This window comes from Candoia aspera, chromosome 3 (assembly GCF_035149785.1).
Source record: "Candoia aspera isolate rCanAsp1 chromosome 3, rCanAsp1.hap2, whole genome shotgun sequence".
Classification (NCBI taxonomy): Eukaryota; Metazoa; Chordata; class Lepidosauria; order Squamata; family Boidae; genus Candoia; species Candoia aspera.
In genome coordinates this window covers 186,460,636-186,474,892 of record NC_086155.1, presented here as the reverse complement: position 1 = coordinate 186,474,892, position 14,257 = coordinate 186,460,636, and positions in this window count along the sequence as shown.

The following is a 14,257-nucleotide window of genomic DNA, read 5'->3' as shown; positions in this document are numbered from 1 at the left end:
ACACGAATTATTTTTTAAATAAAACTAAAGCCACCCAAGCCACCCTCCAACGCATACTTCCATTACTAGCAGGAAGAAAAAAACAGAGTGAGGGTAAGATTGCAGCTGTAATCAATGGATGGATTTGAAAACACAAGTGTAGACACTCCTCCAGATGACCACTAGATGGCAACAAAGAGCTCCAGAGTTGGTGTTACTTATTTGCTGCCGTCTAGTGATCAGGGTTTTGTAGCCCAGATATAGTAACCTTATGCGTACTGAATTCCTCAAACTCCTAGTGAAATGAGGCGTAGAATCATTTTTAATGTTATTTCTCAGTTTTAATGTAGAGCTGAGCCAGGCAGACAGCTTACTGTGTCAAGGGGGCGCACCAGCAAGGTTTTGTGCCCACTGAAAGTGTGTGTGTGTGCTGTTAAGTCAGTTTTTGACTCCTGGCGTCTGCCTGGACTAGGCCCTGCAGTTTTCTTGGCAAGATTTGCCATTTCCTGCTTCCTAGGTTTGAGAGAGAGTGACTGGCCCAAAGTCACCCAGCTGGCTTTGTGCCTAAGGTGGACTAGAATTCAGAGTCTCCCAGTTTCTAGTCTACATCAAACTGGCTCTTAGTTTGGAAGTATGGCAGCCAGAAATTGCCCAAAGTGATGGGAGACAACCAGCAATATCAGATGAGGCTGACCAGGGACTGGAGGGAACCGAGTGTGCCTGCGTCCTCCTAAAATGTCAATAAACATACAGCTGGTCCCATCTGCCACCAGACACCTAATGTTACTGCCTTTTAAATGAATGGATACTGAAGTGCATCAGATTTTACATACCTTGCAGCTACCACTGGATGGTGTTGGCTGGGGGTGGGGTCCTACCTGCACTACTCTGATACAGATGCATCTAGGGTGATTTAAGGCTGCCCAGCTTGTGGGTTAAGAAGATGCTGAAGGCAACATCATGGGCGCATTGCAGATCACACATGTTTCAAGGTTGTACTGTGGTAGGTGAAAGTGGGGCAGGTCAGAAAATCAAAAACCTAAGTATAATTGGGAGCAGTACTATACATGTGAATTCAGTTTAGGTGTCTAGCAATGCAGTGGGCATGGTAAAAACAGCTAATGTCAGAATTTTGAGAAATAGTAGTTGCAGATTATTTTTTGCTGATTGGTATATATGGATTATTATCTTCAGTTCTTGGTGCTGCTTTTAAGAACAAGCTTAACACACTGAAGCATATGCTAAAATAGCATGATCAAGATGGTAATGAGTCTTGAAACTATATGGGGTGAGGGTATGGACCTTAAGAAGGAAAGATTGACATAATTGTCAGCCTTACCAGGTGGACCAGACAGGAAGCAAGACCAGACAAGCAAATTCTACTTTATTGTAAGGCTACATTAACAGAATATTGCAAGTCTGAAAGTACAAATTTCCCGCCGTCTCTTTTACAGCCCAAGAAACTAGAGAGGGTCCCTTCCGATCCTCTTGCCCCAGCCAGTATCCAGCTGTGGGCTATGCCCTCTCTTATCTAACTGTTCCCTAGGCAGCATCGCTTCACCCCATCTCTCAAGGTCTTTCTCACATACCATTACAAATATGATGGTGGTCTTCAATTATTCAATTATTGTCATTGAATGGTGGAAGAGGCTTGTTATCTGTTGCTCTAGAAGCAAGACTGATTGATTGATTGATTATGGGCCAGCAAGTAGTTTTCGACTCTTAGATAGATTTTCTCCATAATGATCTATCCCTAACCTGTTCTTTCAAGTCTTCCAATGGTGCACTCATTGCCAGTGTAACTGAGCCCATCCACCTTGCTGCTGGTTGTCCTCTTCTTCCCTTTCCTTCCACCATTCCCAACATTAGAGCCCTTTCCAGAGAGCTGAGTCTTTGCACAATGTGTCCAAAGCAGGATAATTTGAGGCTGGTCATTTGTGCTTCGAGTGACAACTCTGGGTTGCTTTGTTCAACGATCCATTGGTTTGTTTTCTTGGCTGTCCACGGTATTCTCTGGAGTCTTCTCCAACTAGAAGCAAGACTAGAGCTAAATGTGGAAATACCGAAGCAGTTTCCCACTAAATATTAGGGAAGAGCTGCTGAATAGACGTGTAGCAACTTTTCCCCTCCTGGAAGTACATAAGCAGAAAGTGAATAGTCCTCCTTTAGAGATGATGTAGTTCCATCCTGCATTGAAAAAGAGACACCTGACTTGTCTTTTATGGTGAATCCCAGTTGTATGATTCTGTGAAGTCTTACAGTTTGATTGCTTTTTATATGCTAATAAGATACTCTTGTGAATATAATCTCTTTGCTAGGCAGACAGGCTCAGATATTTGAGTGGGCTTTAAAGCCTTTTTTCTAAGCAGGCAAAAAGTGGGTGGCCAAGATTTTTTGGTCTATGAAATATATTCATGGGCAAGTTTTCTTTCCTTTCCAGAAATTATTGCTGCATTAGTGTTCTTTCTGATTTACATATCTCTTTCAGAGAATTGCCATCCCTCTTTTTAACTGTTTCTTTTAAACACAGATTTCACTTAAGTGCAGTTCTTTGAGCCCAGTTTATTGATTTGGGAATGAGCGCTAGTGGATTTATCTGTAACTTGTCATTTGTTCACAAGATTAGAATGTACATACCAGCCAGAGAATGAACTTGTTGTTCTGTGGGAACTAACAAATATAGACAAGTATATCTAGAGAGTTACTGTGTCTTTTTTAGCTTCCAGCATACTACATACAATACATTGTACATTGCTTGAGAAAATGCATTATCAATTCTGGAGCAGTTTATTTATTTATTTAAATTTATTCGCCACCCAACTCCAGTGGACTCTCAGAGGATGTCTCAGAGAATAGAAGATGTGGCATGCTTTCTCATCCTGCATTCTCTCCAAGAATCTCTTTCATCTGATGGTGGCTAGATGCTACCAGACTCTTTCTGATTTTTGTATTCCCTCCAAGAATCCCTTGCATAACATAACCATTTCAGTTTTTTAAAAATTAATTTAGCTTAATTTTAACTACCCACTATTTTTGTCCAAAAGACAGATGTAATCCTTGATCCCCAAAAGTTGCATACTGGACCACTGTTTTAGAATTATACCTCCAGTCACTGATGTATGTACTCAGCTGTTGAACACTGCTATATGGCAATTTCAGTATCATCTTGGAGTGAAATTGCAAAGGCTTGAGTAATTTTATGCTGTGTCTTCTGCACAGCTGTTGTAACTAATGCTTATAAATAATGTGATTGTCTTGGCCCCATATCTTTTCAGTATCAGATGTTACAATATGCCAAAAATAAAATTCCACAATCAATATTTTATTCAGCTTGGCATGCATTGTAGAGCATATAAATGGGTAATACCTATTTTGGTTTAGATACATTTATATACATTTTTGTTTGGTGCCTTTGACTCAGTGTTGACTCCTGGCAACTGCCTGGACCATTTTTTTTGCTAAGATTTTTGGAAGTGGCTTGCCCTTCTTCCTAGGGCTAAGAGAGAGTGACTGGCCCACAGTCACACAGCTGGCTTCATGCCTAAGGTATGACTAGAACTCATGATCTCCTGGTTTCTAGAATGGTGCCTTAACCACTACACCAGACTGGCTTATTTTATATACATTTACATAAATTTAAATTTGTGCAACTGTATACTGTACCTCTCCTAAAGGTAGGTCCAGGACATTGAAATGCCATGGTGGTTTCTGAATGGCATTTCTAAAAAATAAGCTTGCAAAATGTTAGTGTGCATTCTGTGAAAAATATAAATGCATTTCTGTAAATTCACCCAGCCGAATACAAGACTCCCTTTTAACAGAGAATGAATATTGTTGGCATATATTGTGACTTATCTCTTAATGGCTTCAGGATCAGGTATCTGCAATGTCTGGGACATAATTAGCCATTAGCAGCTCTCACTGTTTATGCCAGGTAGTAATTTGCAGCTGCTCCATCAGGCCATTTTTACATTGCCTGTCATCTAACTGCGGTCTGACATTTTCATAGCCTTATGCACCTAAGCTTTAATTGAGGTAATTCTAGTTTCTGCAGTAAGGATGCCACATGGATGGATAAGTAATAATATTTCAAAAACTGATTAAACCATCCAGCCCTTTTCTTTCTCTCTCTCTACTTTCTCTTTAAACTTTTTTCCCAGCAAAATATGATTTGACTGTACTCAGTCATTTAATGGATATTATTATTATTATTATTATTCAGAAAAGGATCGTTACCTTGTCGTGCTGGAGCTTGAGCACCTCAATGATGCCATGAGCTAAACCGTGAAGGGCCATCCAAGACGGGAAGGTCATGACAGAGAGGTCAGACTAAATGCGATCCCTGGGGAAGGTAATGGCAACCCACCTCAGTATTCTTGCCGTGAAAACTCAATGGATCAGTACAACCAGAGATATGTCGGTATACCATCGGAAGATGAGACCCCCAGGTCGAAAGATGGTCAAAATGCTACTGGGGAGGAACAGAGGATGAGCTCAACTAGCCCCAGACGTGATGACGCAGCTAGCTTAAAGCCGAAAGGACGGCTAGCGGCCGACGGTGCTGGTGGTGAACGGCGAATCCGATGTTCTAAGGATCAACACACCATTGGAACCTGGAATGTAAGATCTATGAGCCAGGGCAAATTGGATGTGGTTATTGGTGAGATGTCAAGATTAAAGATAGACATTTTGGGCGTCAGTGAACTGAAATGGACTGGAATGGGCCACTTCACATCAAATGACCACCAGATCTACTACTGCGGACAAGAGGACCACAGAAGAAATGGAGTAGCCTTCATAATTAATAGTAAAGTGGCTAAAGCAGTGCTTGGATACAACCCAAAAAACGACAGAATGATCTCAATTCGAATTCAGGGCAAGCCATCTAACATCACAGTGATCCAAATATACGCCCCAACCACAAATGCTGAAGAAGCTGAAGTAGAGCAGTTCTATGAGGATCTGCAGCACCTACTGGACAACACGCCTAAAAGAGATGTTATTTTCATCACAGGAGACTGGAATGCTAAGGTGGGCAGTCAAATGACACCTCGAATTACAGGTAAGTATGGCCTGGGAGAACAAAACGAAGCAGGACACAGGCTGATAGAATTTTGCCAAGACAATTCACTCTGCATAACAAACACTCTCTTCCAACAACCTAAGAGACGGCTTTATACATGGACTTCACCAGATGGACAACACCGAAATCAGATTGATTACATCCTTTGCAGCCAAAGGTGGCAGACATCTGTACAGTCGGTAAAAACAAGGCCTGGAGCTGACTGTAGTTCAGATCACGAACTTCTTCTTGCACAATTTAGGATCAGACTAAAGAGATTAGGGAAGACCCACAGATCAGCTAGATATGAGCTCACTAATATTCCTAAGGAATATGCAGTGGAGGTGAAGAATAGATTTAAGGGACTGGACTTAGTAGATAGGGTCCCGGAAGAACTCTGGACAGAAGTTGGCAGCATTGTTTAGGAGGCGGCAACAAAATACATCCCAAAGAAAGAGAAAACCAAGAAGGCAAAATGGCTGTCTGCTGAGACACTAGAAGTAGCCCAAGAAAGAAGGAAAGCAAAAGGCAACAGTGATAGGGGGAGATATGCCCAATTAAATGCAAAATTCCAGAGGTTAGCAAGAAGAGATAAGGAATTATTTTTAAACAAGCAATGCGCGGAAGTGGAAGAAGACAATAGAATAGGAAGGACAAGAGACCTCTTCCAGAAAATTAGAAACATTGGAGGTAAATTCCAGGCAAAAATGGGTATGATCAAAAACAAAGATGGCAAGGACCTAACAGAAGAAGAAGAGATCAAGAAAAGGTGGCAAGAATATACAGAAAACCTGTATAGGAAGGATAACAATATCGGGGATAGCTTTGACAGTGTGGTCGGTGAGCTAGAGCCAGACATCCTGAAGAGTGAGGTTGAGTGGGCCTTAAGAAGCATTGCTAATAACAAGGCAACAGGAGACGACGGCATCCCAGCTGAACTGTTCAAAATCTTGCAAGATGATGCTGTCAAGGTAATGCATGCTATATGCCAGCAAATTTGGAAAACACAAGAATGGCCATCAGACTGGAAAAAATCAACTTATATCCCCATACCAAAAAAGGGAAACACTAAAGAATGTTCAAACTATCGAACAGTGGCACTCATTTCACATGCCAGTAAGGTAATGCTCAAGATCCTGCAAGGTAGACTTCAGCAGGTCATGGAGCGAGAATTGCCAGATGTACAAGCTGGGTTTAGAAAAGGAAGAGGAACTAGAGACCAAATTGCCAATATCCGCTGGATAATGGAAAAAGCCAGGGAGTTTCAGAAAAACATCTATTTCTGTTTTATTGACTATTCTAAAGCCTTTGACTATGTGGACCATAACAAATTGTGGCAAGTTCTTAGTGGTATGGGGATACCAAGTCATCTTGTATGCCTCCTGAGGAATCTGTATAACGACCAAGTAGCAACAGTAAGAACAGACCACGGAACAACGGACTGGTTTAAGATTGGGAAAGGAGTACGGCAGGGCTGTATACTCTCACCCTACCTATTCAACTTGTATGCAGAACACATCATGCGACAAGCTGGGCTTGAGGAATCCAAGGCTGGAGTTAAAATCTCTGGAAGAAACATTAACAATCTCAGATATGCAGATGATACCACTTTGATGGCTGAAAGTGAAGAGGAACTGAGGAGCCTTATGATGAAGGTGAAAGAAGAAAGTGCAAAAGCTGGCTTGCAGCTAAACCTCAAAAAAACCAAGATTATGGCAACCAGCTTGATTGATAACTGGCAAATAGAGGGAGAAAATGTAGAAGCAGTGAAAGACTTTGTATTCCTAGGTGCAAAGATTACTGCAGATGCTGACTGCAGTCAGGAAATCAGAAGACGCTTAATCCTTGGAAGAAGAGCAATGACCAATCTCGATAAAATAGTTAAGAGCAGAGACATCACACTGACAACAAAGGCCCGCATAGTTAAAGCAATGGTGTTCCCTGTAGTAACATATGGCTGCGAGAGCTGGACCATAAGGAAGGCTGAGCGAAGGAAGATCGATGCTTTTGAACTGTGGTGTTGGAGGAAAATTCTGAGAGTGCCTTGGACTGCAAGAAGATCCAACCAGTCCATCCTCCAGGAAATAAAGCCAGACTGCTCACTTGAGGGAATGATATTAAAGGCAAAACTGAAATACTTTGGCCACATAATGAGAAGACAGGACACCCTGGAGAAGATGCTGATGCTAGGGAGAGTGGAAGGCAAAAGGAAGAGGGGCCGACCAAGGGCAAGATGGATGGATGATATTCTAGAGGTGACGGACTCGTCCCTGGGGGAGCTGGGGGTGTTGACGACCGACAGGAAGCTCTGGCGTGGGCTGGTCCATGAAGTCACGAAGAGTCGGAAGCGACTAAACGAATAAACAACAAAAAGAGCTTAGGGAAGACCCACAGATCAGCTAGATATGAGCTCACTAATATTCCTAAGGAATATGCAGTGGAGGTGAAGAATCGATTTAAGGGACTGGACTTAGTAGATAGGGTCCCAGAAGAACTCTGGACAGAAGTTCGCAACATTGTTCAGGAGGTGGCAACAAAATACATCCCAAAGAAAGAGAAAACCAAGAAGGCAAAATGGCTGTCTGCTGAGACACTAGAAGTAGCCCAAGAAAGAAGGAAAGCAAAAGGCAACAGTGATAGGGGGAGATATGCCCAATTAAATGCAAAATTCCGGAGGTTAGCCAGAAGAGATAAGGAATTATTTTTAAACAAGCAATGCACGGAAGTGGAAGAAGAGAATAGAATAGGAAGGACAAGAGACCTCTTCCAGAAAATTAGAAACATCAGAGGTAAATTCCAGGCCAAAATGGGTATGATCAAAAACAAAGATGGCAAGGACCTAACAGAAGAAGAAGAGATCAAGAAAAGGTGGCAAGAATATACGGAAGACCTGTATAGGAAGGGTAACAATATTGGGGATAGCTTTGACGGTGTGGTCAGTGAGCTAGAGCCAGACATCCTGAAGAGTGAGGTTGATTGGGCCTTAAGAAGCATTGCTAATAACAAGGCAGTAGGAGACGACGGCATCCCAGCTGAACTGTTCAAAATCTTGCAAGATGATGCTGTCAAGGTAATGCATGCTATATGCCAGCAAATTTGGAAAACACAAGAATGGCCATCAGAGTGGAAAAAATCAACTTATATCCCCATACCAAAAAAGGGAAACACTAAAGAATGTTCAAACTATCGAACAGTGGCACTCATTTCACATGCCAGTAAGGTAATGCTCAAGATCCTGCAAGGTAGACTTCAGCAATTCATGGAGCAAGAATTGCCAGATGTACAAGCTGGGTTTAGAAAAGGCAGAGGAACTAGGGACCAAATTGCCAATATCCGCTGGATAATGGAAAAAGCCAGGGAGTTTCAGAAAAACATCTATTTCTGTTTTATTGACTATTCTAAAGCCTTTGACTGTGTGGACCATAACAAATTGTGGCAAGTTCTTAGTGGTATGGGGATACCAAGTCATCTTGTCTGCCTCCTGAAGAATCTGTATAACGGCCAAGTAGCAACAGTAACAACAGACCACGGAACAACGGACTGGTTTAAGATTGGGAAAGGAGTACAGCAGGGCTGTATACTCTCACCCTACCTATTCAACTTGTATGCAGAACACATCATGCGACATGCTGGGCTTGAGGAATCCAAGGCTGGAGTTAAAATCGCTGGAAGAAACATTAACAGTCTCAGATATGCAGATGATACCACTTTGATGGCTGAAAGCGAAGAGGAACTGAGGAGCCTTATGATGAAGGTGAAAGAAGAAAGTGCAAAAGCTGGCTTGCAGCTAAACCTCAAAAAAACCAAGATTATGGCAACCAGCTTGATTGATAACTGGCAAATAGAGGGAGAAAATGTAGAAGCAGTGAAAGACTTTGTATTTCTAGGTGCGAAGATTACTGCAGATGCTGACTGCAGTCAGGAAATCAGAAGACGCTTAATCCTTGGGAGAAGAGCAATGACAAATCTCAATCAAATAGTTAAGAGCAGAGACATCACACTGACAACAAAGGTCCGCATAGTTAAAGCAATGGTGTTCCCCGTAGTAACATATGGCTGCAGGAGCTGGACCATAAGGAAGGCTGAGAGAAGGAAGATCGATGCTTTTGAACTGTGGTGTTGGAGGAAAATTCTGAGAGTGCCTTGGACTGCAAGAAGATCAAACCAGTCCATCCTCCAGGAAATAAAGCCAGACTGCTCACTTGAGGGAATGATATTAAAGGCAAAACGGAAATACTTTGGCCACATCATGAGAAGACAGGACACCCTGGAGAAGATGCTGATGCTAGGGAGAGTGGAGGGCAAAAGGAAGAGGGGCCGACCAAGGGCAAGGTGGATGGATGATACTCTAGAGGTGACGGACTCGTCCCTGGGGGAGCTGGGGGTGGTGACGACTGACAGGAAGCTCTGGCATGGGCTGGTCCATGAAGTCACGAAGAGTCGGAAGCGACTAAATGAATAAACAACAACAAATTAAAACTAAAATCCAAGTAGACCCCAAATATTACATTGAAGGGCCCAAAATAAAATATATAAGCTTATATGCTGTTGTCCCCTATCTTCTCTCATCCTGCATGTCACTTCAGACCCCCTATTCAAGGGTTTCTCAACCAGGGTTCCATGGAACCCTAGGGTTCCACGAGTGGTCACTAGGGGTTTCCTGGGAAATCAGGATTTATTTAAAAAATTATTTCAAATTCCAGCAACTTCACATTAAAGAGGTAAGTTTCATTCTTCATTTTTAGTTAAAAACGCTGCTAATTCATATATACAAGCCTGCACATGAAACAAATATAATAATTTTGTAACTTCCAGCCTGTATTTGAGCCTGAATGTGCAGGGGTTCCCTGAAGCCTGAAAAATATTTCAAGGGTTCCTCCAGGGTCAAAGAGTTGAGAAAGGCTGCCCTATTCTGTCCTGCCCAATATAGATTTATCCATGAATACTAATGGCTGTGATCACTCATTTCATAGACATTTGGATCCTAAACCCACTGAGGATTAGCCAAGCCTTGAAGCAACCTGATCTTGGTAGGTCCTAGAATGCTCTGCATGTATCAGCTATAGTGGGATTCTCCTACTACATCAGCTAAAGCACAGTGCTCTTTTTACCTCATATTTCTTTACATTTCTTGCAACCTGCCCATCATTTTAACATCTCATCTCTCATTGCAATCAGCTTAAATTTACCATCTTCATCTGCATTTCCACTGTAAGTTGAAAGCCTTCATCCTGAACTTGCTATAAACAATTAGCTTACTTTGACTGTAAGAGAATACTGATGTGAATTAATTCTCCTGTGAGAATAGGGAATTACCAGATTTCAGTGTATATTCTCACAAGGTCAGAATATGTGGCGATATTCTAGAGGTGACGGACTCGTCCCTGGGGGAGCTGGGGGTGTTGACGACCGACAGAAAGCTCTGGCGTGGGCTGGTCCATGAAGTCACGAAGAGTCGGAAGCAACTAAAAGAAAAAACAACAAATAATAATAATAATAATAATAATAATAATTATTATTATTATTATTATTATATACTACATACTGCAGTATAGCTATATAGTTTGGAACCGACATCTAAAGAGCTTACATATGTGTTTTTAAGGGTATTTTTTGTGACCTTCAAGCAGGGTTTCCCAAACTGTGAGGTGTACCTCCCTTGGGGAGGTGCAGAGTCCAGAGGAGGGTGAAGAACCTTATTTTTTATATCTTTATTAAAAATAAAGTTTCATTGTATTGTTTCCATTGTTCATTTGTGTTCATTTTGGTGTTTGGATTTTTAGGGGAAGTGTGTACATTAAGATTACACTACAGCAGCCTTTCTCAACCTTTGAGCAACCCTTGAAATATTTTTCAGGCCTTGGGGAACCCCTGCACAACCCCTGGCTCAAATATAGGCCAGAAGTTACAAAAGTATTATATTTGTTTCATGTGTAGGTCTGTATAGATGCATTAACAGTGTTCTTAAATTAGAAACAAAGAATGAAACTTACCTCTTTAATATGAAGTTGCCCAAATTTGAAATAATTTTTTAAATAAATTTCTCCCAGGGAACCCCTAGTGACCTCTCGTGGAACCCTGGTTGAGAAACCCTGCACTAAAAGTGAGGTGTGATGGCAAAAAGTTTAGGAACCTTTGCTTTAAAGGAAGAAGAACCATGGAATTGTTTTCTTAGTTCTCCCTAGTTTATCAATACTATTTCTTTTAGTTTAGCCAAGATCACAAGGGAGGGAGAGGTACCACTAAATAGGTGGCTGATAACCACTATTGTGTGGTAGATAATTTATGTTCTTTTTAATTATATCCTATTGTAATGATTTTGGAAACCAAGAAGATGACTATGGAAATCTAGAAAGAGACATATTTTCCATCCATTATATCAGTGTTCCTCAACCTTGGCAACTCTAAGCTGTGCGGACTTCAACTCCCAGAATTGAAGCTGGCTGGGGAATTCTGGGTGTTGAAGTCTGCACAGCTTAGAGTTGCCAAGGTTGAGGAACACTGCATTATGTCATAGTCTTGAGAAGTGCAATTCTGTTATAATGGATGGCAAATATGTCTCTTTCTAGGTTTCCATTGTCATCTTCTTGAGCAAGTGTTTTAGTGCTAGGAGTCCCATATGATGGACGTACAGACATTTGATTGCAGGGGGTTGGACCCAAAGACCTCCAAGGTCCCTTCCAACCCTATGATTCTGTGATTCTGTGATATGAGTTTATATGCTCAAATTTCCCATGTTAATGGGAGCTTAAATATTAATAATTAAATTGTTCAATATGGCGTAACAATATTAGGCTTTGCTTACTACATTAGAAATGTATTGCCAGTTTGGTCTAGTGGTTAAGGCAATGGGCTAGAAACCAGGAGTCTGAGAGTTCTAGTCCCACCTTAGGCATGGAAGCTGGCTGGGTGACCTTGGGCCAGTCTCTCTCTCTCAGACCAACTCACCTCACAGGGTTGTTGTGGGGAAAATTGGAAGAGGATGGAGTAATAGGGATGTTCCCCGCCTTGAGTTATTTATAAAAATAATAAAGGCGGGATAGAAAATAAAATAAATAAAAATAATAAAAATAAATTGCTAAGAAACCAGAATTCTTTTTATCAGGACTTATGGACAATGAATTAGAAAAGACTTGGTAGATTTATATTGTATATGGTAACTGCAGCAAGATTGTTGTATGCACAATGATGGAAAATTAATGATATTCCCACAGTGGAGGAATGGATTGTGAAAATGTCAGAATTTGCAGAAATGGCAAAACTGCCCTGTTTGGTCAGAGAACAAACAACATTTTTTTTTTTGAAAGACTGGAAATCTTATATATGGACTTTTCGTTGAAAGAAGAAGATGCAGATTAAATGAGGGGGTGAGGGGATTGGCAAAATATCTAAGAGAGAGGAGGGACAATAAGATTGTAATTATCTGTTTAAAAGAAGGTTGGAAGTCATTTATATATTTTTTAACCTTAGTTTTCTTTTTCTTTTCTTGCACTTTCTTTGATTTCCTTTCTTTTCTTTTATCTCTTTTTATCTGTTTTTTATTACTAAATATAAATAATAAAAAATGTATGAGTTTGTGGGCTTTCTTCTTTTTCTCTCTAATCATTCTTTTTCTTTTCTATATATTAAAAAATAAATGATGCCTCAAATTCTGTAATTTCTTTTTGTTGGATTAAAACCTGAGCTAGAATGAATTTGCTTCCTCCTAATGAAGATGGGTTCTGAGTAGTCTTTGCTATGCAACTGTCAATTTACAGACTTTTATCTCAGCAAGGCTGGTTAGGCATACTATATCTAGGCTGCTGATGAGCTAATAACCAGATGTCAGCATAAAGATCAGAGGTGTACACAGAGTATGGTCAAAAAAGTCAAGATGGTTTTTACAATGGTGTGATCAAACCTCTGCTTGTTTTTTATGTGTTTTAACACCCTTGAAAGAGAGTTTTCCATATCTCTTTGCTATGTCTACTGGTCATCTAGAGATTTGCAACCAAGATATGCTATGTGTAGCTGGGGGGCTGGTTTCAGATGACACTTACTGTATGCAGTACAATTCTCCTGTGTGTCCTCTCTTTTCCTTTATTTATTTATTTTTACCTCAGAAAACCATTTAAGAACAAGATTCAGATAATGCTCTTCTTCTGGGAGATGTGGAAAGGAAAATGTACCATCGTGACATAATGGGAAGAGTTGTCTATCAAGAACATTTTGTGGCTGATCCTCTTTCATCACTTTATTTTTCTCTTCCCCCTTTCTTTCCCTTCTAAAAATATAGTTCTTGTCTAAAACAAAAGGTTTTAAAAGTTTTCTTTGTGCTGTCTGATAAAACAAGAGTTTGAGCCTTTTAATCCCACACATGTGAATTAAAAGAAGGGGAAAACTCTATTAAAGGGAGGTAGGGTATCAGCAATCAAAGAGTAATTATACTTTGCTCCAGATAAAATAAAATTGTATCCTGAAATCTCAGCTCACCCTATCATGACAGATTCTTACTTAAAACCAGAGCACAAACTCAGAATATTGATGATCTGATTTATTTTATAATAATCCATTCATTTTCTTGCATGTTATAGAAGTTGCTGTTCTCTAAATGGTCCAGTTTTTGTATACCACACAGACAATTACTTTAGTATTAAGAGTTTTATCAAAATTAGTTGTGGAATAGGTTCTGTCTGCAATACTGGGAATAAATTCTGATGATGTCTGCTTGAATTCAGGGGAATATACTAGTGATCAGATGTGATTAAGCTACTACTTGTAGAGTTGGCGTCCAATGATTTATTCTAATTCATCCTAGCCAATTCTAGCAACATTTTTAGAATCCTTGGTGGGGAGAAAGGATATTGACTTCTTGGCTGAGTAAGTGCCTGATATTAGCCCTCTGTAATAAAACTAGACAAGCTGACATTGTGATAATATCCATCAAAATTATCTTTATTAATTTAGCTTTATTAATTTAGTATCAGCCAAGAATTTCTCTTGTTTTTCTTTCTAGCTATCAAGGAATGGGGTGGGGGTGGGGGCTTATCTAAGAACAGAGCTACTTTGGAACAGCAGCTGGACTCCCAGGCATCTACAATAGCTACAAAGACATCAGATGCAGAAATATGTATTGTGACAACACAACACAAACTCCATTCTGTTGTATGTGTGTTGTGACTCTCATCTAAGCACCTAAGGGGCAGAGTCTGTATAGCAATGTCACAACATGTATTT